Source organism: Schistocerca gregaria, chromosome 1 (assembly GCF_023897955.1).
Source record: "Schistocerca gregaria isolate iqSchGreg1 chromosome 1, iqSchGreg1.2, whole genome shotgun sequence".
In the NCBI taxonomy this organism is placed as follows: Eukaryota; Metazoa; Arthropoda; class Insecta; order Orthoptera; family Acrididae; genus Schistocerca; species Schistocerca gregaria.
This window is the reverse complement of record NC_064920.1, coordinates 724,495,074-724,510,113: the sequence shown is the minus strand read 5'-3', so window position 1 is coordinate 724,510,113 and position 15,040 is coordinate 724,495,074.

The window sequence follows — 15,040 nt, the reverse complement described above, 5'->3', positions numbered from 1 at the left end:
GCAAATAAAAATTGCTGGCGTGATGCAGCCCGCCACAAATTACTGTCCTATGTCAATCTTTTCATCTCAGAGTAGCACTTTAACCTAAATACTCAGTTATTTTCTGGATGTATCCCAATCTCAGACTTTTTCTACTGTTTGTATCCTCTACATCACCCTCAAGTACGCCTGAAGCTATTCCCTTTCGCCTTAACAGATGTTCTCTCATCCTTTCCCTTATTGTTAGTGTTTTCTGCATATGACACTACTAGCCATTAAAATTGCTACACCATGAAGATGACGTGCTACAGACGCGAAATTTAACCGACAGGAAGTAGATGCTGTGATATGCAATGATTAGCTTTTCAGAGCATTCACGCAAGGTTGACGCCGGTGGCGACACCTACAACGTGCTGACATCAGGAAAGTTTCCAAGCGATTTCTCATACACAAACAGCAGTTGACCAGCGTTGCCTGGTGAAACGTTGTTGTGATGCCTCCTGTAAGGAGGAGAAATGCGTACCATCACGTTTCCAACTCTGATAAAGGTCGGATTGTAGTCTATCGCGATTTCGGTTTGTCGTATCGCGACATTGCTGCTCACATTCGTCGAGATCCAATGACTGTTAGCAGAATATGGAATCCGTGGGTTCAGGAGGGTAATACGGAACACCATGCTGGATTCCAACGGCTTCGTATCACTAGCAGTCGAGATGACAAGCATCTTATCTGCATGGCTGTAACGGATCCTGCAGCCACGTCTCGATCCCTGAGTCAACAGATCGGGACGTTTGCAAGACATCAACCATCTGCATGAACAGTTCGACGACGTTTGCAGCAGCATGGACTATCAGCTCGGAGACCATGGCTGCGGCTACCCTTGACGCTGCATGACAGACTGGAGCGCCTGAGATGGTGTACTCAACGACGAACCTGGGTGCACGAATGGCAAAATATCATTTTTTTCGGATGAATCCAGGTTCTGTTTACAGCATCATGATGGTCGCATCTGTGTTGGGCGACATAGCGGTGAACGCACATTGGAAGCGAGTATTCGTCATCGCCATACTGACGTATCACCCGGCGTGATGGTATGGGGTGCCATTGGCTACACGTCTCAGTCACCTCTTGTTCGCGTTGACGTCACTTTGAACAGTGGATGTTACATTTCAGACGCGTTACGACCCGTGGCTCTAACTTCATTGGATCCCTGCGAAACCCTACATTTCAGCAGGATGATGCACGACCGGATGTTGCAGGTCCTCTACGAGCCTTTCTGGATGCAGAAAAGTTTGATTGCTGCCTTGGCCAGCACATTCTCCAGATCTCTGACCAATTGGAAACGTCTGGTCAATGGTGGCCGAGGAAGTGACTCGTCACAATACGCCAGTCACTACTCTTGATGAGCTGTGGTATCGTGTGAAGCTGCATGTACAGCTGTACCTGTAGACGCCATAGAAGGTCTGTTTGATTCAATGCCCAGGCGTATCAAGGCCGTTATTACGGCCAGAGCTGGTTGTTCTGGTTACTGATTTCTCAGGGTCTGTGCACCCAAGTCGCCAGAAAATTTAATCACATGTCAATTCTCGTATAATATATTTGTCTAATGAATACCCATTTATCATCTGCATTTCTTCTTGGTGTAGCAATTTTAATGGCCACTAGTGTACTTTCCTCGCCGATGCAGAGGAGAACCTGCACATTTCTTACTTATGGGTCCACCAAATTTTCAACCTTCTACTGTAGCACCCTTCTATTCTGTTCTGGTTTTTCCACAGTCGGTGTCTCATTATCATAGAATACTGTGCTCCAAACATACATTCTCAGAAATTTTCTTCTCATATTAAGACCTGTGGTTGGTACTAGTGGACTTCTCTTGACGAGAAATGCTCTTTTTGCGAGGGTACTGTGGCAGGCGTGTGTGCCCCGCCAGTGGACACACACGAAACCAACGAACTTTCGAAATAGATCGTGGGTTTCGTTAATTCAATAGGCACACAGTGATAGGGTGAGAAAAACAGTAGCAGCTTGTGCTGAATAGGAGGACATTTTCGATCAATCGTAGTCTTTCAGCGACGGGTTGCGGAATTTTCACCTTGACGTCGAATATCTGCATATTCGATAAGCTCTCGAAAATTGGCGAGGCAGAGCGGTAAGCAAGAGTGGGCTGAGCGCCGCTACCGAGACGCGCTGCCCGCGGGCTACGGAGCCTGCCGGCATTGTTCGCGCCGTTAATTAGCTGTAATGCCGTGCGCGCAAAGTGGCTTAAATGCAGCGCCAGACAACGGGGGTGCCTCTTGCGCGGAACGACGCCGTAACGAGTGCGCCGCTCGTTACCGGAGGCGCTGCCGCTGCTGGCGCTCCTGTCCGCTTTTCTTTCACCTCGAGCTGAGAGCAAGGCCCAAGGCGAACGGCTTACGTGCGGGCAAGCGCGTCACCTGACGAGACTGGTGTCCGGGAGGCCGAAAGCCAACACCATCGGCAGTGTACAATCCTCAGTGTGCTCTAATTGAAAGATTTGAAATTGGATACTGAGATAATAACTCGATATCAACGATTCAGCGATTCTGACCCTTCCACTTATCTTGGATGTTAGTTTAAAGAAAGGCAACCTACGTTAACAGCACCAGTAGATTCAGAGTTAGTAGATTTAGTTGCTTACAGTATTGATTGAACTCCTTTCTTTGAAATTCTGAAGTTGGGTTGGGATGGACACAATGAGCATATAGCTGTCTATAATTCTGCATTGCGGGCAACCGCAGTCACATGTCCACATTTTTATAGGAATACGACATCGCAGTGCCTGTGTTATTCTGATTACGATGCAAAGTTGCTTTGGAAATGAAAAGGCGGTCACAGCTGTTCGGAATCACATCAAATGAATTCACAACTGCTAATAAGGATTACCATCAGCTGCAGAATGGAATGACGACGATGAAAATGTCGGCCGGACCGGGATTCGAACCCAAGTCTCCTGTTTACCAGGCATGTTCACTGACTGCTGCGCCGTCCGGATACAGTCGCCATTGCAACTGCACCAAATGCCGTAGCACGCCTCTCGTCAGACCCAAATTCTCTGGTTATCTGCACACTACAGATCTAGTGCCCCTTGCCCATTATCCTCACTACTCGCGGAAATTAGTCAACTCCGGTAGGAGTTAGAATGTGTTGCACATCTGCACTGAAGTGATCAGTTGGTCGTCCTCACCTTAAAATTGTATGTGGTGTCTGTTCTGTCCGAAAGAACGCACAGCATATATACAGTGTGTTAGAAAAGGTGCGCCCAAACTTTCAGGAAACATTCCTCACACACAAATAAAGAAAAGATGTTATGTGGACATGTGTCCGGAAACGCTTGATTTCCCTGTTAGAGCTCATTTTAGTTTTGTCCACATACGCTCAATGGAGCACGTTATCATGATTTCATACGGGATATTCTACCTGTGCTGCTAGAACATGTGCCGTTACAAGTACGACACAACATGTGGATCATGCGCGATGCAGCTCCTGCACATTTCAGTCGAAGTGTTCGTACGCTTCTCAACAACAGATTCGGTGACCGATGGATTGGTAGAGGTGGACCAATTCCATGGCTTCCACGCTCTCCTGACCTCAACCCTCTTGACTTTCATTTATGAGATCATTTGAAATCTCTTGTCTACGCAATCCTGGTACCAAATGTAGAGACTCTTCGTGCTCGTATTATGGACGCCTGTGATACAATACGCCATTCTCCAGGGCTGCATCAGCGCATCAGGGATTCAATGCGACGGCGGGTGGATCCATGTATCCTCGCTAACGGAGGACATTTTGAACATTTCCTGTAACAAAGTGTTTGAAGTCACGCTGGTACGTTCCGTTGCTGTGTGTTTCCATTCCATGATTAATGTGATTTGAAGAGAAGTAATAAAATGAGCTCTAACATGGAAAGTAAACGTTTCCGGACACATGTCCACACAACATATTTTCTTTTTTTTGTGTGTGAGGAATGTTTCCTGAAAGTTTTGCCGTACCTTTTTGTAACACCCTGTATAGTTAAGGTGAGGAAGACCAACTGATCAATTCAGTGCAGGTGCACACCACGTTCTAAGTCATACCGGAATTGGCGAAGTGCCGTGAGTGATACATCCAAAAGTCTATGGCACTTGTCAGAAGAATATGAAGCATTGAAAATTATAGGCAAAGTTGATCTCACGAAGAAACTGCGGCGCCACGTTCTCGACGTACATCTTTTTCGGGCCGCTTTTTATGCACTACATGTAGGAGGTTGTACATCAAAACAACTTACTAGGATATACCTGTCACGGAAGTGCTCCTTGGAACGCTGTGAGCGACGAAAACACCACTGCAGTCTCAGCAAGTGGCCATCATGATTTTTTGAGCGGTGGCGCTTACTCAGTTTTTTTATGAAGGTTAATGTGTGTGCGTATATAGAGCTGAATGGACTGGCGTTTTGTTTCGGGATTGAAAAACGGCAACCACGTCTCATTCATTGTCACAATTGATGAAAGGAAAGTAGCATTCATACTGTCATCACAAATCAGCATGCCAAGCGAGCAGCTTTCTAGTCATCCGTCAGCGTTCGTGGCACTCACCTGGAGGACGCTTTTCGTATTCAGATCTTCATGCAGTATAGTGTGCACATATCCCACAGTAATGCCAACTTTGGAGATGATGTGTCTGACGCTCATTCAGCGATCCTACAAAACCGCTTTATCCATCCGTTCGATCATGTCGCTGGATCGTCTTGTGCTAAGCAGAGATTGTCTTTGTTTTCTTGTCACACGACTATCTGTCTTCTTTGAACTGTTATACGTACGGTCGCATCTTAGACATATCCATGACACTATCATGAAGTGTGTCATGCAAATGGTTATGAATTTCAATCGGTGTCACGCTACACAAAGGGAGAATACGAATGACTGCACGCTGCTCCTGTAATGAAAAACTGTCATTTTAAGTATCAAAAACAGTCTTTACTTTCGCCACTGACGTAGTGATGTGTCGTACACTGCCGCCTCCTAAGACACCCATTCACATTGAGTGTATGCGTATTTTTAAACAAATGGCATGTCTCTCTCTGTCTCCAGTACACAGAGAAAAAAAATCGGAAGTGCTATAACTTGAATTTACTTGTGAGATGAAAATCAATGAAAGTAGAACGAGGGTAATGGAATGTAGTCGCATGAAATCAGGCGTCGCTGAGATAGCACATTTGGAGATAAGACATTAACAGTAGTCGATGAGGTAAGAATTTGGGCACGAAAATGACTGGCAACGGTCAAACAAAAAAGGATATGAGTTGACAGCATTGCAACTCAAATTATGTAAGAGGAAGGTCCCCCGCGTTTCAAATCCGACCTTCTGTCGGAAGGTTCGGCCTGAGAGAAGTTTCAAAGGAGTGACCAGCAGCGTCAGCTTTGTGCGCGCTGAGAAATGCTTGCAAGTGAAGTTGTACACAGATGTCATCTCAGTGTCAGCTGTGAGCACCCAGAGCGGCTAGAAGGAGCTTTGTGCAGCGAGTGAAGTGGTTTCCATGTAGGAAAGGCTTAGGAAAAGTTCCTCGCGGCTGTATGAATGGAAACAGAACGTCCTGTCGCGGACGGCTAAGCCCTGCCCTTGTACTGAGCTGGGACAGAAGGAGCTTAGCGGCAAGCGGCGGAGGACTCGTGGAACAGCAATCGCGAGAAGGAAACACAGGCGAACACTCGTTAGGGACTTAAGATTGCGAGTTGGAAATGCCGCACAGATATACCGAATAACACATGAAAATATACACGGTGTTCACAATTAGGAACTACATTACATGCATCCCATCCACTACATACAAGTAAGAACTCTGCACAATTATTTCGTAAACGCCTAACCATAATACTAAGTTAAAGAAGTGGTGCACACAAATAAACGATCAGTGGTATCATGTATTGCACTTTAGTAATAATTTATGTCTACAATTTCTTTAGGTTTAATTTACTAGTCACGAAAAGTTAACAATGCTTGAAATTATTTATATAGCATTACATAAGAAATAATTAAATACGAGTAATTATACGTTTCGTAACCTCAAATCAAGTGCCTTTCAGCACACTTCATTTGAGACGTTTTTTTATGGTAATTGCTATATATACATACGCTATACCCGTGGTCTAGGGGTAACGTCTTTCTTTCATAATCAAAACGTCTTCGGTCCCGGGTTCGATCCCCGCCACTGCATAAACTTTGATAAATAATCAGCATTGGCGGCCGAAGACTTCCGGCATAAGAAGTCAGCCTCATTCTGCCAACGGCCTTGTGAAAGGGGGCGGAGGAGCGGATAGAGGTTCAGGGCACTCTCTTGTCCTAGGGATGGGAAATTGCCCCTAAAGGCGGAAGAATCAGCGATGATCAACGACATGAGTATGCAGAAGGCAATGGAAACCACTGCATTAAAGAAACGTAACGTGTATCCACAGGACATGTGGCCTGTAGTTGAAGTGTCATGATGATCTCTCCATTGGCAAAAAGGTTCCGGAATAGCCCCCAATTCGGATCGCCGGGAGGGGATGGTGGTGGTGGTTAGTGGTTAACGTCCCGTCGACAACGAGGTCATTAGAGACGGAGCGCAAGCTCGGGTTAGGGAAGGATTGGGAAGGAAATCGGCCGTGCCCTTTCAAGGGAACCATCCCGGCATTTGCCTGAACGATTTAGGGAAATTACGGAAAACCTAAATCAGGATGGCTGGAAACGGGATTGAACCGTCGTCCTCCCGAATGCGAGTCCAGTGTGCTAACCACTGCGCCACCTCGCTCGGTCCGGGAGGGGACTGCCAAGGGGGAGGTTACCATGAGAAAAAGATTGAATAATCAACGAAATGATAATATTCTACGAGTCGGGGCGTGGAATGTCTGACGCTTGCACGTAGTAGGGAAATTAGAAAATCTGAAAAGGGAAATTCAAAGGCTCAATCTAGATATAGTAGGGGTCAGTGAAGTGAAGTGGAAGGAAGACAAGGATTTCTGGTCAGATGAGTATCGGGTAATATCAATAGCAGCAGAAGAAAATGGTATAACAGGTGTAGGATTCGTTATGAATAGGAAGGTAGGGCAGAGGGTGTGTTACTGTGAACAGTTCAGTGACCGGGTTGTTCTAATCAGAATCGACAGCAGACCAACACCGACAACGATAGTTCAGGTATACATGTCGACGTCGTAAGCTGAAGATGAACAGATAGAGAAAGTGTATGAGTATCTTGAAAGGGTAATGCAGTATGTAAAGGGGGACGAAAATCTAATAGTCATGGGCGACTAGAATGCAGTGGTAGGGGAAGGAGTAGAAGAAAAGGTTACAGGAGAATATGGGCTTGGGACAAGGAATGAAAGAGGAGAAAGACTAATTGAGTTCTGTAACAAGTTTCAGCTAGTAATAGCGAATACCCTGTTCAAGAATCACAAGAGGAGGAGTTATACTTGGAAAAGGAAGGAAGATACGGGAAGATTTCAATTAGATTACATCATGGTCAGACAGAGATTCCAAAAGCAGATACTGGATTGTAAGGCGTACCCAGGAGCAGATATAGACTCAGATCACAATATAGTAGTGATGAAGAGTAGGTTGAAGTTCAAGACATTAGTCAGGAAGAATCAATACGCTAAGAAGTGGGATACGGAAGTTCTAAGGAATGACGAGATACGTTTGAAGTTCTCGAACGCAATAGATACAGCAAGAAGGAATAGCGCAGTAGGCAGCACAGTTGAAGAGGAATAGACATCTCTAAAAAGGGCCATCACAGAAGTTGGGAAGGAAAACATAGGTACAAAGAAGGTAGCGGCAAAGAGACCATGGGTAACAGAAGAAATACTTCAGTCGATTGATGAAAGGAGAAAGTACAAACATGTTCCGGGAAAATCAGGAATACAGAAATACAAGTCGCTGAGGAATGAAACAAATGGGAAGTGCAGGGAAGCTAAGACGCAATGGCTCCAGGAAAAATGTGAGGACATCGAAAAAGATATGATTGTCGGAAGGACGGACTCTGCATACTGGAAAGTCAAAACAACTTTTGGTGACATTAAAAGCAACGGTGGTAACATTAAGAGTGCAACGGGAATTCCAGTGTTAAATGCAGAGGAAAGAGCAGATAGGTGGGAAGAATACATTGAAAGCCTCTATGAGGAGGAAGATTTGTCTGATGTGATAGAAGAAGTAACAAAAGTCGATTTAGAAGAGATAGGGGATCCAGTATTAGAATCGGAATTTAAAAGAGCCTTGGAGGACTTACGGTCAAATAAGGCAGAAGGGATAGATAACATTCCATCAGAATTGCTAAAATCATTAGGGGAAGTGGCAACAAAACGACTACTCACGTTGGTGTGTAGAATATATGAGTCTGGCGACATACCATCTGACTTTCGGAAAAGCATCATCCACACAATTCCAAAGACGGCATGAGCTGACAAGTGCGAGAATTATCGCACAATCAGCTTAACAGCTCATGCATCGAAGCTGCTTACAAGAATAATATACAGAAGAATAGAAAAGAAAATTGAGAATGCGCTAGCTGACGATCAGTTTGGCTTTAGGAAAAGTAAAGGCACGAGAGGCAATTCTAACGCTACGGCTAATAATGGAAGCAAGGCTAAAGAAAAATCAAGACACTTTCATAGGATTTGTCGAACTGGAAAAAGCGTTCGACAATATAAAATGGTACAAGCTGTTCGAGATTCTGAAAAAAGTTTGGGTAAGCTATAGGGAGAGACGGGTCATACAATATGTACAACAACCAAGAGGGAACAATAATAGCGGACGATCAAGAACGAAGTGCTCGTATTAAAAAGGGTGTAAGACAAGGCTGTAGCCTTTCACTCATACTCTTCAATCTGTACATCGAGGAAGCAATGATGGAAATAAAAGAAAGGTTAAGGAGTGGAATTAAAATACAAGGTGAGAGGATATCGACGATACGATTCGCTGATGACATTGGTATACTGAGTGAAAGTGAAAAAGAATTAAATGATCTGCTGAACGGAATGAACAGTCTAATGAGTACACAGTATGGTTTGAGAGTAAATCGGAGAAAGACGAAGGTAATGAGAAGTATTAGAAATGAGAACAGCGAGAAACTTAACATCAGGATTGATGGTCACGAAGTCAATGAAGTTAAGGAATTCTGCTACCTAGGCAGTAAAATAACCAATGACGGACGGAGCAAGGAAGACATCAAAAGCAGACTCGCTATGGCAAAAAAGGCATTTCTGGCCCAGAGAAGTCTACTAATATCAAATACCGACCTTAATTTGAGGAAGAAATTTCTGAGGATGTACGTCTGGAGTACAGCATTGTATGATAGTGAAACATGGACTGTGGGGAAACCGGAACAGAAGAGAATAGAAGCATTTGAGATGTGGTGCTATAGACGAATGTTGAAAATTAGGTGGACTGAAAAGGTGGGGAATGAGGAGGTTCTACGCAGAATCGGAGAGGAAAGGAATATGTGGAAAACACTGGTATGGAGAAGGGACAGGATGATAGGACATCTGCTAAGACATGAGGGAATGACTTCCATGTTACTAGAGGGAGCTGTAGAGGGCAAAAAATGTAGAGGAAGACAGAGATTGGAATTCGTCAAGCAAATAATTGAGGACGTAGGTTGCAAGTGCTACTCTGAGAGGGTGTTACGAAAAGGTACGGCCAAACTTTCAGGAAACATTCCTCACTCACAAATAAAGAAAAGATTTTATGTGGACATGTGTCCGGAAACGCTTAATTTCCATGTTAGAGCTCATTTTAGTTTCGTCAGTATGTACTGTACTTCCTCGATTCACCGCCAGTTGGTCCAATTGAAGGAAGGTAATGTTGACTTCGGTGCTTGTGTTGACATGCGACTCATTGCTCTACAGTACTAGCATCAAGCACATCAGTACGTAGCATCAACAGGTTAGTGTTCATCACGAACGTTGTTTTGCAGTCAATGCAATGTTTACAAATGCGGAGTTGGCAGACGCCCATTTGATGTATGGATTATCACGGGGCAGTAGCCGTGGCGCAGTTCGTTTGTATCGTGACAGATTTCCAGAAAAAAGGTGTCCCGACAGGAAGACGTTCGAAGCAATTTATCGGCGACTTAGGGAGCACAGAACATTCAGGCATATGACTCGCGACTGGGGAAAACCTAGAACGACGAGGACACCTGCAAAGGAGGAGGCAATTCTTCGTGCAGTTGACGATAACCCTAATATCAGCGTCAGAGAAGTTGCTGCTGTACAAGGTAACGTTGCTCACGCCACTGTATGGAGAGTGCTACGGGAGAACCAGTTGTTTCTGTACCATGTGCAGCGTGTGCAGGCACTATCAGCAGCTGATTGGCCTCCACGGGTACATTTCTGCAAATGGTTCATCCAACAATGTGTCAATCCTCATTTCAGTGCAAATGTTCTCTTTACGGATGAGTCTTCATTCCAACGTGATCAAATTGAAAATTTTCACAATCAACTTGTGTGGGCTGACGAGAATCCGCACGCAATTGTGCAATCACGTTATCAACACAGATTTTCTGTGAACCTTTGGGCAGGCATTGTTTGTGATGTCTTGATTGGGCCCCATGTTCTTCTACCTACGCTCAATGGAGCACGTTATCATCATTTCATACGGGATACTCTACCTGTGCTGCTAGAACATGTGCCTTTACAAGTACGACACAACATGTGGTTTATGCCCGATGGAGCTCCTGCACATTTCAGTCGAAGTGTTCGTACGCTTCTCAACAACAGATTCGGTGACCGATGAATTGGTAGAAGTGGACCAATTCCATAGCCTCCACGCTCTCCTGACCTCAACCCTCTTGTCTTTCATTTATGGGGGCATTTGAAGGCTCTTGCCTACGCAACCCCGGTACCAAATGTAGACACTCTTCGTGCTCGTATTGTGGACGGCTGTGATACAATACGCCATTCTCCAGGGCTGCATCAGCTCATCAGGGATTCCATGCGACGGAGAGTGGATGCATGTATCCTCGCTAACGGAGGACATTTTGGACATTTCCTGTAACAAAGTGTTTGAAGTCACGCTGGTACGTTCTGTTGCTGTGTGTTTCCATTCCATGGTTAACGTGATATGAAGAGAAGTAATAAAATGATCTCTAACATTTAAAGTAATAAGTCACGTCACTAGTGACAGCTCGGCTGGAAGGAGGGCAGCAAAAGCGACAGCCACTAACAGGTCTGATAACTGTCGCACTGGGAAAACACACGGGGTGGAAGGGTTGGATGAGAGTTGTTTTGGGATGTGAAAAGTACAGTTCGTCCTGAGCGTGATGTTGAGGAGTTAGTTTTAGTCTTTGCGCTGTAGACAGCCGCGTGATCTAAAGCTACAAATCTTGCGATAGAAGAGTAAGTGTGCGGTCTACAATGCGACCGTACGAACTTGCTCTCACAGATTTGATTCATATTGACAGGATGCGTAGCGCACGACTGGGAATTCAACATATGTGAAAAGGGAGACGCAACTCTCCGAAGTTTTCGATAAAATCGAGTTTGAAAATTCTGCCCTTGCTTTTACAATTTAGTAGTCGTTAGTATTAAAAGGTGTCAATGGCCACGGAAAAAAGCGCATAGTTTCAAAAGCGTGACATCTTTGGAAAGAATCTTCCTCCTGACTCTTCGTTTCTTTCATGTAATTCTAACAATAAATTTGTTATAAATCTGAAAATTACTGGTATTAAATGATTCGCCTATTATTATCATAATATTTATCCCGAAGAATGCGGAAATGTTTTCTAAGATCTTGGAAATAAAGACGGATACGCAAGAACGTTCGATAAAATCAGTGTAGACTTTGTACTTATGTTATTTTATCTATATTTGTGACAGGTAAGATGAAAGACTGCACAATCATTATGACACTGAACACAGAAACATGGAAGACAAATATTGCAACATACAGCTCCTGTAACTCAGGCCGAATCTTCCGCATGTGCATGGTTTCTCTCATTGTGTCTATTAAAGAACAAAATTGGTTTACATTAGCAAAAGTTTCCCTGCCATAGCCAAATTTCACGTTGTTCACGCATCTCTCTTGCTATAATTATGAGGGAATGAAAAAAAGAAAAGAGTATCCGCACCTACATTCGATCCAGCGACATTGCGCTTATGAAACTACGGCCTTACTCTCTCTGAATATGAATCAAATCAGCGAGCGACGTTCGTACGGTCTCGTACTTAGACGTTTTCGTGAAGCATTTCATGTTATGTACTGAAATAGTTTCTTAATGTTTCGTGATAAATGGAGTATTAGACGAATGAAGGGAACTTGGTTCTTTATTTAGTGAGACATTGACGAAGTGCTGTGTGCACTGTCTCCGGCTTGCATATTTATCCGCACCGCTGACAGAAGGGACGTGTATTTGTTTTTCAATAAGCATTTAGATTACAAACTATAAGGTACAAGGTCATCTAGTTAAATTAATCATACTGACTTCGCCTACGAGTCTGATACTGCATTTCAGAGTCTCTGCAAATAAACTTTACCAATAGTTTAAAGAAGGGGGACGTTTTGCAATCGAAAGTCATTGGCCCAAAGTTACATCTCTATCTACACCTACACCTACATCAACATACATACTCCGAAAGCCACCGTCTGGTGTGTGGCAGAGGGTACCCTGTACCAGAACTAGTCGTTTCCTTTCCTGTTCTACTCGCATACAGATCGATGAAAAAACGACAGTTTATAAGCCTCCGTATGAACCCTAATGTCTCGTATATCATCTTTACGTGAAATCTAGTCGTATGTTGTCGGTAGTAGTATTGTTCTGCAGTCAGCTTCAAATGCCGATTCTCTAAACTTTTTCAGTAGAGTTGTTCGAAATGAATGTATTTTTCTCACCATAGCTGAGCTCCGGAAGCATATCTGTAACACTTGCATACTGATCGAACCTAGCAACTCACCTCTGAATTGTTTCGATGTCTTCTTTCAGTCCAATCTGGTGCGGATCCAAAACACTCAAGCAGTACTCAAGAATAGGTCGTACGAGCGACTTATATGCGGTCTCCCTTACAGACGAACTATATATCCTAAAATTCTCCCAATAAGCCGAAGTCGACCATTCGGCTTCCCTACCACAATCCTCACATGCTCGTTCCATTTCAAATCTCTTGGCGACGTTATGTTCAGATATTTAACGATTTGACTGTGTCAAGCAGAACGCTACTAATACTGTATCCGAATGTTACGGGTCTGTTTCTCCTACTCACACGCGCTCACTTACATCTTTCAACATTCAGAGCTATCAGTCATCCATCTTCGGCACCTTTTTTACGCCAAAGCATCATCAGCAAACCACTGCAGATTGGTACCTGCCCTGTCCGCCAAATCATTTAGATATATAAAGAGTAACAACTGTCCTATTGGCCTTCCCCAGGGCACTTCTGACGATATCCTTGTCTCTGATGATCACTCGCCGTCAAAGACACCATCCGAGGTCCTGTTATGTACGAAGTCTCCGAGCAACTCACATAACTTTGCACCTATTCCATAAGTTCGTACCTTCTTTAATGGCCTGCAATGTGCCAAAGGGTCAAACGCTTTCCGGAAATTTAGAAATATGGAAACTGCCTGTTTCTCTTCGTCCATAGTTCGCAGTATATCATATGAGAATACAGCAAGGATGGTTTCGCACGAGTGATGCTTTCTAAAGCTGTGATAATTCGTGGACATGAGCTTTTCGGTCTCTAGGGAATTTATTATATTCGAACACATAAAATTCTCTAGATATTCGTCTGTAATTTCGCGGGTCCGTTCTTTTACCTTTCCCACATACAGGAATCACCTGCGCTTTTTTCCAGTAGTTTGACACTGCGTTGGTCTAGAGATTCTCGATAAATGCGAATTAAGTAAGGGGCCAATGATGTAGCATAATCTTTGTGAAATGGGATTGTGATTGCATCTGGACGTGAGGACTCATTTGTTTTCAAATCTTTCAGTTGTTTCTCTACACCAGGGATTGTTATTTCTATGAAATCCATACAGGACTCTGTGCGATGATCCAAAAACAGTATGTTTGTACGATTCTCCTGCGTGAGCCATTTCTTAGACGTGGAATTCAAATATTCGGCCTTAATTTGCTGCCTTTCCTGGCAATTCATATTGGTCAACGCGTGACTGGATGGAAGCCTTAGTTTCGAGCCAAGGATGTTATTTCAAATGCGGTCGTGAGCTAAATTCGGCACTCAGAGAGTCAAGTTTGAAATAGAATTCATTTGTTTAATAGAAGGATTTTTAGTGTAGCAACTCACAACAGCAAGAGAAGTGTTTTTGAAAATGTAATCTAAATTTAGGCGTTATGAACCCTTTTATTTCGGTATTTGTCTTGAGACTAGCTTTGCAATGTGGGCGACAAACTGTTCAGACTAGAAGAGAATTGAAGCTTTTGAAATGTGCTACCAAAAAATGGTCAAGATCGGGAAGCTCGAATAATTGAAGTGGAAGTACGAAAGTGAAGTGTATAAGAAGGTAATTTAACGCGTTATCTCAGCAATGAAAAGGATCAGTTAATAGGATACAGTGTGAGGCATCAAGGAATCGTTAATTCGCTAACAGAGGTAGTTGTAGTTGGAGGGAGGTAATACATTAGGAGACTAAGACTATAATACAGTAAGCAGGTTCAACTGCATCTAGGCTCCTGTAATTACGCTGAGATGAAGAGGCTTGTATAGGATAAACTACCGGGAAGAGCTGCTTCAGTCCATTATTCCTGCCCTTTGACATACTCTTCCTCTCAGAGCAGCAATTGCAACATAAGTCCTAAATTACTTACTGAATGAATGCCAGTCTTCGTCTTTCTGTGAGGTTTTTACCCTTTACAGCTCCCACTAGTACCAGACAAGCTATTACCTGATGTTTTCACATACGTCCTACCATCCTGTCCCTTCTACTTGTCAGTGTTTTCAGTATATTTCTTTCCTCTCCGATTCTGCGGAGAACCTCCTTACTCCTTACCTTATCAGTTCACCTAATTTTCAACATTCGTCTGTAGCAATACATACTTGTGTTCTCTTCTATTCCGATTTGCCCACAGTCCATGTCTCACTGT